Source organism: Pongo abelii, chromosome 3 (genome assembly GCF_028885655.2).
Source record: "Pongo abelii isolate AG06213 chromosome 3, NHGRI_mPonAbe1-v2.0_pri, whole genome shotgun sequence".
Lineage (NCBI taxonomy): Eukaryota > Metazoa > Chordata > Mammalia > Primates > Hominidae > Pongo > Pongo abelii.
In genome coordinates this window covers 104,270,411-104,285,796 of record NC_071988.2, presented here as the reverse complement: position 1 = coordinate 104,285,796, position 15,386 = coordinate 104,270,411, and the positions used below count along the sequence as shown (strand labels likewise).

Here is a 15,386-nt window from a genome sequence, read left to right as displayed (position 1 = left end):
TAGTGAATATACTAGGGTCTCTCCTAGCGCAGATGTGCAGTTTTCTTTTTCTTTCTTTCTTTCTTTTTTTTTGCGACAGAGTCTCACTCTGTCACCTAGGCTGGAGTACAGTGGCACAATCTTGGCTCACTGCAACCTCTGCCTCCCAGGTTCAAGCGATTTTCCTGCCTCAGCCTCCCAAGTAGCTGGGACTACAGGTGCCCACCACCACTCCCGGCTAATTTTTTTTGTATTTTTAGTAGAGACGGGGTGTCACGATATTGGCCAGGCTGGTCTCGAACTCCTGACCTCGCGATCTGTCCACCTCAGCCTCTGAAAATGCTGGGATTACAGGCATCAGCCACCACACCCGGCCTGTTTTCTACATACTCTATATCCTATGATGACTCACTTTCTACACCACTCTTCTGTGTTTGAATGCTGCAAGGCTTTCCTTCTTAAATCTCAGGTTAAGTGGTTTGGCTTTTATTTGGCATAAATATGTCATTTATTTTATAAGTCCATTTTGTGCCTTTTTCTTTAGCTCATCTGAATTCTTGTACATTGATTTTGGATGTGATGTGGTTATTCAGATGATCCAGAATGTACTTTATAAAAATACTATTGAAATGAAAATACAAACCTTTCTTTTTTAAAAAAAATTTAGGCCAGGTGCGGTAGCTCATGCCTGTAATTCCAGCGCTCTGTGAGGCCGAGGTGGGTGGATGGCTTGAGCTCAGGAGTTTGAGACTAGCCTGGGCAACATGGCGAGACCCCGTCTCTAGAAAAACTAGACAAATTAGCTAGTCGTGGTGGCGCACACTTGTAGTCCCAGCTACTTCAGAGGCTGAGGTGGGAGGATCACTTGAGCCCCCAGGTGGAGGTTGCTGTGAGCCAAGATTGCGCCCTGCATTCCAGCCTGGGCAACAGAGTGAGACTCTGTCTCAAAAAAATTTATTTTTTTAATTTGTTTTTTTCATGGAACACTTCACAAATTTCCATGTCGTCCTTGTGCAGGGGCCGTACCAGTCTTCTCTGGGAAATACAAACCTTTCAAACTTTCATCAGAACTCATGGCTTATAGTCCATTGCTCCCAGTTTAGTTTGAGAAATATAGTTCTGTAACTGGTTTTTAGTTGTTGATGTTTTGTTTTAGAAATAAAAGCTAAAATCTGGCCGGGCGAGGTGGCTTACACCTTTAATCCCAGCACTTTGGGAGACCGAGCTGGGCAGATCAATTGAGGTCAGGAGTTCAAGGCTAGCCTGGCCAACATGGTGAAACCCCGTGTCTACTAAAAATACAAAAAAATCAGCCAAGCATGGTGGCACACGTCTGTAATCCCAGCTACTCAGGAGGCTGAGGCGGGAGAATCACTTGAACTTGGGAGGTGGAGGTTGCTGTGAGTGGAGATCACGCCACTGCACTCCAACCTGGGTGACAGAGCAAGACTCCATCTCACACTCACACAAAAAAGCTAAAATCTAAGTGGTATAGTTAACCAGTTAATGCTGGTAGTAAGCTCTAGGTACAAAAAATACAGTTGACTCTTCAACAACTTGGGGATTAGGGACACCAACCCCAAGCAGTCATATCCACATATGCATATAACTTTTGAATCTTCAAAAACTTAACTACTAATAGCCTATTGTTGACCAGAAGCCTTACAGATAACATAAATAGTTGACTAACACATATTTTGTATATTTATTACATATCATAGTCTTATAATAAAGTACGCTAGAGAAAAAATGTTATTACGAAAACCGTAAGGAAGAGAAAATATAGTCACTGTTCATGAACTGAAGTGGATCATCATAAAGGTCTTCATCCTTGTCTTCATGTTGAGTAGGCTGAAGAAGAGCAGCGGTAGGTCTTGCTGTCTGGAGTGGCAGAGGCAGAAGAGGTGGAGGAGGTGGATGAGGAGACAGGAGAGGTGGGCATACTTGATGTAACTTTATGGAAATACATTGTAATTTCTGTCTAACTTTTTCTTCCCCTCCCTCCCTCCCTCCTTTCCTCCTGCCTCCTTCCCTCCCCTCCTCCTTCCTTCCTTCCCTCCTTCCTTCCTGCCTCCCTCACCCTCGCTTTTTTTTTTTTTTAGAGGTGAGGTCTCGCTATGTTGCTGGTCTTGAACTCCCCCTGGGCTCACGTGATCCTCCTGCCTCAGTCTCCCAAGTAGCTGGGATTAAAGGCATGCACCACTATGCTTGATTTCTCTAAAAATATTTCTCTGTGGTAGCAAGCTTTTTTTCACTGTTTGCTTTAGCTTCATTGTGTGTATCGTAGAAGGGTCTGTGTCATACAAAATGTCAAAAGCAGTCTTGAATAATGCCGATTGTCTACTGTCAATTCATTTTCTGTGCTTCTTCTACATCTTCTTTCTCATTGCTAGCACTAGTTTGGAAGCGCTCATCTCCATCAAGTTGTCCCCCGTTAATTCCTCTGGTATGGTATCTGTTAGCTCTTGAATTTCTCCAAGATCCTTTTCTTTCTTTCTTTCTTTTTTTTTTGAGACAGAGTCTTGCTCTGTCACCCAGGCTGGAGTGCAGTGGCGCGATCTTCGCTCACTGCAAGCTCTTCCCCCCGGGTTCATGCCATTCTCCTGCCTCAGCCTCCCCAGTAGCTGGGACAACAGGCGCCCGCCACCATGCCCAGCTAATTTTTTTGTATTTTTAGTAGAGATGGGGTTTCACCATGTTTGCCAGGATGGTCTTGATCTCCTGACCTCGTGATCCGCCCGCCTTGGCCTCCCAAGGTGCTGGGATTACAGGCGTGAGCCACTGCGCCCAGCCTCTTTTTCTTTTCTTTTTGACAGGATTTCACTCCTGCTCAGGCTGGAGTGCCGTGGTGTGATCATAGCTCACGGCATCCTTGACCTCCTGGGCTCAAGTGATCCTTCCACCTGAGCCTCCTGAGTAGCTGGGACTACAGGTGCACACCACCACACCTGGCTGACTTTTAAATTTTTTGTAGAGATGGGATCTCACTCGGTTGCCCAGGTTACTCTCAAACTGCTGGGCTCAAGTGATCCCCTCACCTCGGCCTCCCAAACTGTTGGGATTACAGTCATGAGCCACTGTGCCTTACCCAAGATGCATATCTTGAAACCCTTCACCTCCCACCATTTTTGTCATATCCACAATTTATTTCATGATTTTCTTCATTGGTTATGTCGTAAATCCTATGAAGTCATGCACAATGTCTAGACACAGTTTTCTCTGTAAGAATTTATTGCTTTTGGGCCAGGCTTGGTGGCTCATGCCTGTAATCCCAGCACTTTGGGAGGCCAAGGTGGGCAGATAACCTGAGGTTAGGAGTTTGAGACCAGCCTGGCCAACATGGCAGAACCCCATCTGTACTAAAAATACAAAAATTAGCTGGGCGTGGTGGTGCGTGCCTTTGATCCCAGCTATTTGGGAGGCGGAGGCAGGAGAATCGCTTGAACCTGGGAGGCAGAGGTTGCAGTGAGCCGAGATCGAGATTGCGCCACTGCACTTCACCCTGGGGGACAAAGTGAGACTCCATCTCCAAAAAAAAAAAAAAAAAAGAATTTATTGCCTTGGGCTTGATGGCTTTCATGGCTTTGTCTGTAACAATGATGGCATCTTCAGTGGTGTAATCCTTTCTGATTTTCATGATGTTCTCTCAATGGGGTTCTCTTCCATAGCCTTGATGTTCATTCCATAGAGTACCATGTATAATAAGCCTTAAAGGGCTTTTAGAAGCCAAATTAAAGATGCTGTATTTGGGGGCAAGTAGACCATGTTGATGCCTTCAGTGTTGAAAACATGGGGTTCTGAGTGGCTGGGAGCGTTGTCCAATATCAAAGGAATTTTAAAAGGCAGTTCCTTACTGGCAAGGTACTTCCTGTCTTCAAGGACAAATCACTGATGGACCCAATCCAGAAAAAGAGTTCTCATTGTCCAGGCCTTCTTGTACATTTGGAAGAGTGGCAGCTGGTATTTATCCTTTCCCTTCAAGGCTCAGGGTTTAGCAGCTTTATAGATAAGGGCAGTTCTGATCATAAACCCAACTACATTTGCACAAAACAATAGAGTTAGCCCATCCCTTCGTGCCTTAAAAATTCTGGTGCTCCCTTTTGTTCCTCACTAATAAATGTCTTTTATGGCATTCTTTTCCAGAGTAAGGCACTTTCATCTGCATTGAAAGCCTGTTTGGGTTGGGCATGGTGGCTCATACCTGTAGTCCCAGCACTTTGGAGAGCTGAGGCAGGAGAATCACTTGAGCCCAGGAGTTCGAGACCAGCCTGGGCAACATAATGAGACCCTATCTCTATAAAAATTTTAAGAATTTAGCCAGGTGTGGTGGCACGTGCCTATGGTCTCAGCTACTCAGGAGGCTAAGGTGTGAGGATCACTTGAGCCCAGGAGGTCGAGGCTGCAGTGAGCTCTGATTATGCTACTGCACTCCAGTCTGGGTGACAGAGTGAGACCCTGTCTCAAAAAACAACAAAACAAAAAACCTGTTTGAGCAGATATCCGTTCTCCTCAATGATTTTCTTAATGGCACCTGGGAATTCTTGGTCACCGGAAGCTGCTTCTCCTGTTTTCTTGACTTTTGTTTTTTTTTTTTTTGAGACAGAGTTTCGCCCTGTCACCTAGGCTGGAGTACAGTGGTGCGATCTCAGCTCACTGTAGCCTCTGCCTCCTGGGTTCAAGCTATTCTCCCACCTCTGCCTCCCAAGTAGCTGGGACCACAGGCATGTACCACCGTACACAGCTAATTTTTGTATTTTTTGGTAGAGACGGGGTTTCACCATATTGGCCAGGCTGGTCTTAAACTCCTGACCTCAAGTGATCTGCCTGCCTCAGCCTCCCAAAGTGCTGGGATTATAGGCATGAGCCACATCCCAGCACTTTGGCCACACCTGGCCAAAGGCTGCATTTTCAATATTAGACAAAAAAATATTTTGTTAAAAGTGCAAGGTTTTTGTATCTGCTGGTGTAACTGCAGTGATGGCTTAACAAATTTCTTTTTTTATAATGGTTTTTACACTGGATTCATTTATCTTGAAATGTTGGGCAACTGCAGCTGTAGACCTCAATCTACAGTACTTATCAAGCTGTTAAACTTTTACTTGTAATGTCATACTTTTCTCTGCTTCTTGGGAGCACTTCTAGCATCACTAGTGGCACTTCATATGGGTCTCCTAGTGTTATTCAAGTTTTACAGTATTGCATTAAACATAATGAAAAATATGGGAGATCACCTTTTACTGCAATACACAATTTACTGGAAGGAGGAACTGCTCATGTGGAAACAGACAATTAGTGGCAACACTTGAGCTCATAGCAGTAGCAACAGGAGGTGGCTACAATATTATTACAATAGTATAGTATGTTCTACAGTTACTTTTTTGTGGTTTTGATTTAATAGTGCATCTTTGTTTACATTTCTCTCCACTGCAAATGATATAATTTGTTTGTGTTGGTAAGTTTTTATACATTGTAACTTTTTATAATTTATATATTTTATGGTAGTAAATTATAAAACACAATGTTTACATATGTTTTATGCATTCATGACATATCAAACTTTTTCTTAAATTTTTTTGATATTTCTAGGTGGTGACATGGTTCATCAGTGAGTTTTTTCAAATTGCCCCAAATTTCCAAAAAATATTTAATATATTTATGGAAAAAAAATGCATGTAAGTGGACCCTGTTCAAAGGTCAACTAAACACTCAGATTCTTTCTTTCTTTCTCCCTTTCTTTCTTTCTCTCTTTCTTTTTCTTTCTCTGTTTCTTTCTCTTCTTTCTTTTCTTTCCCTCCTTCCCTCCCTCCCTTCCTTCCTTCCTTTCTTTCTTTCTTTTCTTTCTCTGACAGAGTCTCGCACTGTCGCCCGAGTTGGAGTGCAATGCTGCTATCTCGGCTCACTGCAACCTCCACCTCCTGGGTTCAAGCAATTCTTCTGCCTCAGCCTCCTGAGTAGCCAGGACTACAGGCATGTAGCACCATGCCCGGCTAATTTTTGTAGTTTTAGTAGAGACGGGGTTTCACTATGTTGACCAGGCCGTTCTTGAACTCCTGACCTCGTGATCTGTCCGCCTCAGCCTCCCAAAGTGCTGGGATTACAGGCGTGAGCCACTGCACCTGTCCCAGATTATTTATTTTTAAATATCTCAAAAATTACTTGCTCATCTGTAATGCGGTGGTATGTCAGTACTTTATGTACAAGAATGAAAACAGCTGTTCACCTAGATTTTTCTCCTTCTGTAACTAGAAAAGAACAGTGTTTCTGCAATAGTAATGTATAAAATGTAAAAGCATAGAGTATTTGTCATTTTGTGTATATATATTTATATATATGTATATATATATTTGTATACATATATTTGTATATATATATTTGTGTATACATATATTTGTGTGTACAAATATATATATGTATTTTTTTTTTTTTTTGGTGAGATGGAGTTTCACTCTTCTTGCCCAGGCTGGAGTGCAGTGGGGCAATCTTGGTTCACTGCAACCTCTGCCTTCTGAGTTCAAGTGATTCTCCTGCCTCAGCCTCTCGAGTAGCTGGGATTATAGGAGCGCACCACCATGCCCGGCTAATTTTTTTGTATTTTTGCAGAGACAGGGTTTCACCGTGTTGGCCAGGCTGGTCTCAAATTCCTGACCTCAGGTGATCTGCCTTCCTTGGCCTCTCAAAGTGCTGGGATTACAGTATTTTTTGTTTTGTATTGAATTCACTTCTTTTTCATTGTCGCCATCCTAAATCATATCCAGCATTTATCTGTATCTTGAACTAATTACTACAATAGCCTTCCAACTGGTCTCCCTGCCTCCAAAATCCTCGGATGAGGTTAATCCTCCCAAAATATAACCGTGATCATGTTAGTCATTTATTTATTTCTAGGCTCTTTGAGGGCAAAGTCTTTGATTAATTTCCCATAATCCCCTCCTCAAAGTTAGGAAGCAAGAAGTATTTTATTAATTAAATGACTGATAAAAAGTATAAGCTGGTTGAAAACTAATAGAACCTTGTAGATTTAAAGATGGAATGTAATTGCAGAGGATATTGGTTAAAAGCTAAATTTGAGTATTAAAAACTTATTTGAAAGGAGTTTCTCAGCTTGTTAGTGTACCTTATGACGATATGGGTTTATTTTATTTAAAGTGTTGTGAAGTCCCAGAGCATTATATAAACCTATCCTACTCAAATTGACAAAAGTTATTTTCAAAGTCCAATGTAAATAATTCTAGAGTTTAGGTGACACTCCTTCTCTATGATTACTTTATTCGTTGTTCAGATTTATACACAGTAAATATTATTTGCCAGCTCTGTTATAGGCACAGGGGATGGGGGTTCAGTAGTGATGAAGACAAATATGTTCCTGTCTTTGTGTGGCTTTGCATTCTAAAGAAGTTGAGGAGGGACAATAAAAGTATAAACAAATAAATAAGATACTTCTGATTGTGATAGATGCTGTGATGGAAATGCCAGGGTAATGGGATAGAGTACCTGGGCCAGTGGAGATGAGGATGGCGGTCCTATTTTAGATACTTTTTTTTTTCCCTAACATATTAAGACAAATGTAAAAATCAGACTTTTCTAAATGGGTGACTGTTTAACTCTCACCAAACTTAAACCGTTTAACCATTCAACTGTGTTGGGGGAAAGCTCATTTTATTGGCTTCTAGAACATACTTTTCCGTTAGAACTTTTATTTTATGAACTAAAAATATTGGAAGAGGCTGGGTGTGGTGGCTCAAGCCTGTAATTCCAGCACTTTGGGAGGCTGAGATGGGTGGATCATGAGGTCAAGAGTTCGAGACCAGCCTGGCCAACATGGTGAAACCCCATCTCTACTAAAAATACAAAAATTAGCCAGGCATGGTGGCACATGCTTGTAGTCCCAGATACTTGGGAGGCTGAGACAGGAGAATCTCTTCAACCTGGGAGGCAGAGGTTGCAGTGAGCTGAGATCATACCACTGCATTCCAGCCTGGGCGACAGAGTGAGACTCCGTCTCAAAAAAAAATAAAAATAAAAATAAATAAATATTGGAAGCATAGGGGAATGCATTGTATGTTCTGGATTCTTTCTCTACTGTACCTTCACAGGTAACCCCTTCTACAGGTGAGGTGAACTAAAGCTTCTCAGCTCTTTTAGCCTATGAAGAGCCTCTCTTTTCTTGGAGTGGCCTTCAACATAGTGATGATGAGGTTGCATGTGCTAGTACATGGCTTCCATTCCTAAGAGATAAAATAGCATGATGGATCATGTAACTGTGTGGACAAACCTTTTCCTGCCATGCCCAGTCCTTTTGAAACTTTCTTTCTTTTTTTTTTGAGATGGAGTTTTGCTCATGATTTCGGCTCACCGCAACCTCCGCCTCCCGGGTTCAAGCGATTCTCCTGCCTCAGCCTCCCGAGTAGCTGGGATTACAGGCATGCGCCACAACACCCAGCTAATTTTGTATTTTTAGTAGAGACGGGGTTTCTCCATGTTGGTCAGGCTGGTCTCAAACTCCTGACCTCAGGTGATCCACCCACCTTGGCCTCCCAAAGTGCTGGGATTACAGGTGTGAGCCACCGTGCCTGGCCCTAAAACTTTTTTTTAGCATAGGCCACCATGCCCTGCATGTGACCCTCATTGAAACAAATAGGGAGGCCAGGAGCAGAGGCTGACGCCTGTAATCCCAGCACTTTGGGAGACTGAGGCGGGTGGGTGGATCATGAGGTCAGGACATCTAGACCAGCCTGGCTAACACGGTGAAACCCTGTCTTTACTAAAAATACAAAAAATTAGCCGGGTGTGGTGGCACGCACCTGTAGTCCCAGCTACTTGGGAGGCAGAGGCAGGAGAATTGCTTGAACCCTGGAGGCAGAGGTTGCAATGAGCTGAGATTACGCCACTACACTCCAGCCTGAGTGACAGAGCGAGACTAGTCTCAAAAAAAAAAAAAAAAAAAAAAAAAAGAGATAAGGATGTGTAATCATAAGACAGTCATCTGTATTCTGTTCTGTGGTTTATGAGCTGTCCTGGCTCTGGAATAGTCTCTGTCTATTACATAGACTCTGGCCAAACCAATCAGACCTTTTTTTTAAAAAAAAAAATTAAATTTAAATTAAATTAATTTTTTTTCCCCCCAGAGACAGGATCTTACCCAGTCGCCCAGGCCGGAGTGCAGTGGCACTATCATACCTCACTGCAGCTTCAAACTTCTGAGATTACACTTTCCTCCTGTCTCAGCCTCCCGAGTAGCTAGGACTTTAGACATGCCCCACCACGCCTGGCTAATTTTTAAAAATTATTTTTTTTTGTAGAGAAGAAGGTCTTACCATGTTGTGCCCAGGCTGGTCTCCAACTCCTGGACTTAAGCAGTCCTCTTGCCTCGGCCTCCCAGAGTGTTGGGATTACAGGTGTGAGCCACTGAACCTGGCCCGGACCTTTTCTTGTTAGAAGTTTGGACTTTGCTCCTAGTTCAAAGGGAGAGTCCCACTCCTATAATTCTCAGTCTCTTTTAACAGGACAGTAAAAATGTATGTTCTTCTGACAACAGAACTTCAAAATATATGAAGCAAAAGTGTGCAGAAGGGGAGACATAGACAAATCCACCACATTTGGGGATTTTAACACCCTAAAAATTTATTAAGGATATCAAAGATCTGAATAACTCTATCAACCAGCTTTTGCTAACTGATAGAAATAGAATACTACCCTCAGCAACTATTTAAAAAAATGTTCTTGGCTGGGCAAGGTGGCTCATGCCTGTAATCCCAGCACTTCGGGAGGAAGGAGGGCGGATTGCCTAAGGTCAGGAGTTCGAGACCAGTCTGGCCAACATGGTGAAACCCTGTCTCTACTAAAAATACAAAAAAATTAACTGGGCCTGGTGCCATGCACCTGTAATCCCAGCTACTTGGGAGGCTGAGGCAGGGTAATTGCTTGAACCGGGGAGGTGGAGGTTGCAGTGAGCCCAGATTGCGCCACTGCACTCCAGCTTGGGTGACAGAGTGAGACTCTGTCTCAAAAAAAAAAATTCTTTTAAAATGCACAAGGATTCACCAAGAGAGACTGTATACTGAGTCAAAAAATAAGTCTCTAATTTCAAATGATGAGAATGTTACAGAGTATTATGTTCTCTGACAATACTATAATTAAATTAGTAATCAATAATAATAGCATAGCTAGAAAATCTCCAAGTGCTTGGGAATTAAATGGCACACTTCTTTATTATCCATGTGTCAGGTGAAATCACAAGCAATATTAGAAAACATTTGAAGTGAATGATAATAAAAACGTATTGAAATTAATGGAATACATCTAAAGAGCTTTGGGGAAAAGTTTTCATATTAAAGGCTTACTGTAAAAAAGAAGAAAGTTTTAAAATCAATCAATCATTTAAACCAGGAGTTGACAGACTTTTTGTGTAAAGGTCCAGGTAGCAAATATTGGAGGCTTTGTAAGTCATGTAAGTCTGTCATATTCCCCCTCGCCCCAACCATTTAAAAATGTAAAGATCAGGCCAGGCGCAGTGGCTCATGCTTGTAATCCCAGCACTTTGGGATGCTGAGGCAGGTGGATCAGTTGAGATCAGAAGTTCAAGACCAGCCTGACCAACATGGTGCAACCCCATCTCTACTAAAAATACAAAAGTAGCCGGCATGGTGGCAGGCGCCTCTAATCCCAGCTGCTTGGGAGGCTGAGGCAGGAGAGTCGCTTGAACCCAGGAAGCAGAGGTTGAAGTGAGCCAAGATCACACCACTGCACTCCAGCCTGGGTGACAGAGTGAGGCTCTGTCTCAAAAACAAACAAACAAACAAACAACCATTTTTAGGTAGGAAGCAATATATAAAGACCATGGGCATCATTTAGTAGTTTGGTGAACCCTGATCTGTGCTTCCATCTTAAGATTCTAGCCGGGCGCGGTGGCTCACCCCTGTAATCCCAGCACTTTGGGAGGCCGAGGCAGTCGGATCACCTGAGGTCTGGAGTTTGAGACCAGCTTGACCAACATGGAGAAACCCCGTCTCTACTAAAAATACAAAAAATTAGCCAGGCGTGGTGGCGCATGCCTATAATCCCACTACTTGGGAGGCTGAGGCAGGAGAATCACTTGAACCCAGGTGGCGGAGGTTGCGGTGAGCCAAGATTGCACCATTGCACTTCAGCCTGGGCAACAAGAGTGAAACTCCATCTCAAAAAAAAAAAAAAGATTCTAGAAAAAGAAGAACAAATCAAACAGAAGCAAAGAGGTAAAGATAATAGTTAATTTAAATAAAAAATGGGCCAGGCACAGTGGTGCATGCTGAGAGGCCAAGCTGGGCAGATCACTTGAGCTCAGGAGTTAGAGACCAGCCTAGGCAACGTGGTGAAACCTCATTTCTTTTTTTTTTTCTGAGACGGAGTCTCGCTTTGTCACCCAGGCTGGAGTGCAGTGGCGTGATCTCAGCTCACTGCAAGCTCCGCCTGGGTTCACGCCATTCTCCTGCCTCAGCCTCCTGAGTAGCTGGGACTACAGGCACCCGCTACCATGCCTGGCTAATTTTTTGTATTTTTAGTAGAGACGGGGTTTCACCGTGTTAACCAGGATGGTCTCGATCTCCTGACCTTGTGATCCACCTGCCTCGGCCTCCCAAAGTGCTGGGATTACAGGCGTGAGCCACCGCACCCAGCTGGTGACACCTCATTTCTACAAAACAAAAGCCAGGCATTGTGGTGCGTGCCTCTAGTCCCAGCTGCTTGCGGGGCTGAGGCAGGAGGATTGCTTGAGCCTGGGAATTCGACGCTTCAGTGAGCCGTGTTCACGCCACTGTGTCGTGGTTTGCTTGCTACAGCCTCCAAGTCAAGGGAGTGTGAGCTAGGACTACAAGCAGGCCCTACCACACCCAGCTAATTTTTATCTTTATTTTGTTGAGGTGGGGTCTTGATATGTTGTCCAGACTGGTCTCAAACCCGTGGCCACAAGTGAGCCATCTTGACCTCTCAAAGTTCTGAGATTATGGGTGTGAGCCACCATGCCTGGTCCAAAAATGGTTCTTTGTAAAGGTCAATAAAATGGATAATCTCTAGCTAATCAAGAATAAAAGGAGAGAAGACAGTTTACCACTACGAGGAATGAAGAGAGGACATTTCTACAGATCCTGCAGATATTAAAAGAATATTACATGTAACTTTGTGCTACTACATTTGGCAGCTTAGAGGAAATAGACAAATTCCTTCAAAGACACAAACTATCAAATATCCCAGGTTACTCGGGAAGAAAGATAATCTGAATAGCCCTACATCTGCTAAAGGAAATGAATTTATAGTTAAAAACCTTCCCACAAGGAAGCTTTATATCTAGATGGCTTTACTGGTGAATTTTAGCAAATATTTAAGGAGTAAATAGAGACAATTCTGTGCAAACTTTTCCTGAAAAATAAGAACACACTCCAATTCATTTTATTAGGCTAGCATTATCTCTAGGCAGACACTATAAAATGAAAAGAAAACTACAGATCAATATCCCTCATTAACATAACAAAAATGTTTAACAAAATATTAGCAAAATGTAACTTAGCAATATATACAAATTATAAGACGTGATCAACTGGGGTTCATATCAGGAATGCAAAATTAATTTAATCAAAAATTAATATAATTCACAGATTAAAAAAAGAAAAGCCATACGATTTTCTCAGTAGTTGCAGAAAAAGCATATGATAGAATTAAACGTCCTTTTATGATTTTTTAAAAAACCTCATCAAATTGGGAAAGAAGTAAACTTTCTCAACCTAGTAGAGAAAATATATGGAAACCTATAACTAACAGATAAGATTAGGAACAGGGCAAGTATGTCTGCTGTCACCCCTTTTAGTCAACATTTTCCTGGAGGTCCTAGCAAGTGTAGTAAGGGAAAAGAAATATAAAACATGCAGATTGGAAAAGAGGAAATACAGATATTACAGACAACATGGACTGTATTTGTAGAAAATCTTAAGGCATCTATACTGAAAAGCTATCAGAATTAATAAGTGAGTTTAGCTAGGTTGTAGGATACATGGACAATATACAAAAATCAGTTTTATTTGTACATACTCGTAAACAATTGGAAAATGGAAAAAAGTGCCATTTATAACAGCATCAAAAAACATGAAATACTTAAGGATAAATTTAACAAAATATGTATAAGACCTATATACTTAAAGTGCACAACATTGCTAACATAAATAAGATACAGTTATTTGGGAGACAATTTTCCATGGGTCTTTTTTTTTTTTTTTTTTTTTTTTTCCTTAAGAGACAGGCTGTCACTGTGTTGCCCAGGTTGGAGTACAGTGGTGCTCTGCAGCCTTGAACTTCTGGCCTCAAGCGATCCTCCCATCCCATCCTCCTGAATAGCTGGGACTACAGGTGCACGCCATTGCACCTGGCTTCTCCATGGGTCCTTGTATTTCTGTACCTCTTACCAGTGAGGCAGTGACAGCCCTTTTGTTTTAAATGATCTTTTCAAGGGTATCTGTATAGCAAACAGCCTAGGATGATACAGCATCTCCCTCTGTAGCAAAGGGCAGATTTGCTTATTGTCCAGTATAATAAAGATAATATCTCCCTCTGGGCAAAGAGCAGGTTTGCTCTGGCCCGTTATAAAAGATTTGGGTTCCCTGGCTGGGCGCGGTGGCTCACGCCTGTAATCCCAGCACTTTGGGAGGCCGAGGCGGGCAGATCACGAGGTCAGGAGATCGAGACCATCCTGGCTAACATGGTGAAACCCTGTCTCTACTAAAAATACAAAAAATTAGCTGGGCATGGTGGCGGGCGCCCGTAGTCCCAGCTACTCAGGAGGCTGAGGCAGAAGAATGGCATGAACCTGGGAGGCGGAGCTTGCAATGAGCCGAGATCACGCCACTGTACTCCAGCCTGGGCGACCAAGTGAGACTCCGTCTCAAAAAAAAAAAAAAAAAAAAAAAAATTTGTGTTTCCTAAGCTCAGGGTTCCTAAGTTATGATACAAACCTACTGCGTGTGTGGCATCTACCTGGACCCCCCTGTGTCTTCCCTGCAGGATTTGGGGGATATGGGGGAACTGATACACACATGATGCTCATGTTCCTTGCTGTACTGTGGGTCAAAAGTCCTTTTGTCTCTGACACATGACTACTGTGTCTTCTGCCGGTATCCATGGAAGATTACTAGGCTACTTTATTAGCTTTCAAAGAGAGTTGAAAGTCTCAGACCCTCACAGTTCTTGATAGTTTTGGCCATGAGGATGGGGTGCTGACAGGCATGGCATTCTGAAGGAGGAAGGATGAGGGCCTCTTGGGCTAGGTTAGGAGATATGAAAATTCTCTCTGGCATCTGTTAGTGAATGGTCTCACCCAGGTGGTGGGCAAGGGCAGTGGGGATGGGGAGAATGAAAGTCCTCCACTGTTCTACCTGTTAATGAATAATTTAGAGGTGTAGTTGAGAGGTAGGATTGAAACATACCACCTGAATGGTGCTTTGGTTGTTGTACACTCAACTTCATGGCCCACTCGCTGAAAGGCAGTGTGGCTATAGCTGCTGAGTTAAGGAGCCCTCAAAGCAGAACATATGGTGTCCACAATAAGGATATAGAGCTTTAGGTGGATTCAAAACCTTAGAAGTTTGGTTGAGCTGCAGGGGTTAATGCTTGAAAATGAAAGTAAATGCAAGCTTTGCTTACTGCTGTAGAGCCACAGTCTCCCTCTGTGGCCTGACCTCTCCCTCCTTCTACTCTTTAATTTCAGGTGCTTTAAAGAGAAAGATTAATAGGGGTTGGGCTGATGTCTGTGTGTCCTTATGGGGACCAAAGGCCGTACCCCTATGTCTAAATATGCTGGAAGAACTTCAGGGAGAGGAAGGAGTCAAACTTTTATGGTTCTGTTGGATATAGGAACTAAGTCATCATTCATTGGGGGTAGTATCCAGATTCAACTCTTGGGGTTTGGGGAAGAAAGCTAGTGTGACATTGTGAGTGGAGCCCTTTGTTGTATATTGTTGTTGTGATTGTCATTGCTGATATATATTTGACGTTGATACTTTTACCTGCTTGTGCTGTGAATTCCCATAAGTGCCAGAGGGGATTCTTTGATCAGGAAGAGCCACATAAAGAAGTGCTAGTACTTTGGGGTCCCAAAACCCTAGTGAGTCCTTTAAGATGTTATAAGTGACTGGTAGCTTTGCAGTATATGTAATGAATTCATCCAATTCAATAAGACTGTAAACCTGGTATTGTTTTTTTTTTTTCTTGAGACAGAGTCTAGCTCTGTTGCCGGGACTACAGGCACCCACCACCACGCCTGGCTAATTGTATTTTTAATAGAGACGGGGTTTCACCATGTTAGCCAGGATGGTCTTGATCTCCTGACCTTGTGGTCTGCCCGCTTTGGCCTCCCAAAGTGCTGGGATTACAGGCATAAGACACCGCGC

At 42.9% G+C, this 15,386-nt stretch overlaps 1 protein-coding gene across 7 annotated transcripts in view; it reads left to right on the top strand.

The window, feature by feature from the left end:
* The window catches only part of LIN54 (lin-54 DREAM MuvB core complex component), an 88,980-nt gene that overhangs the window by 8,451 nt on the left and 65,143 nt on the right, over positions 1-15,386 (top strand). The window contains exon 1 of one of the 7 annotated variants that reach the window (XM_054553209.2): positions 1,828-1,913. The gene's annotated coding sequence lies outside the window, so the exon portion shown is untranslated. 7 annotated transcript variants of the gene reach the window in all.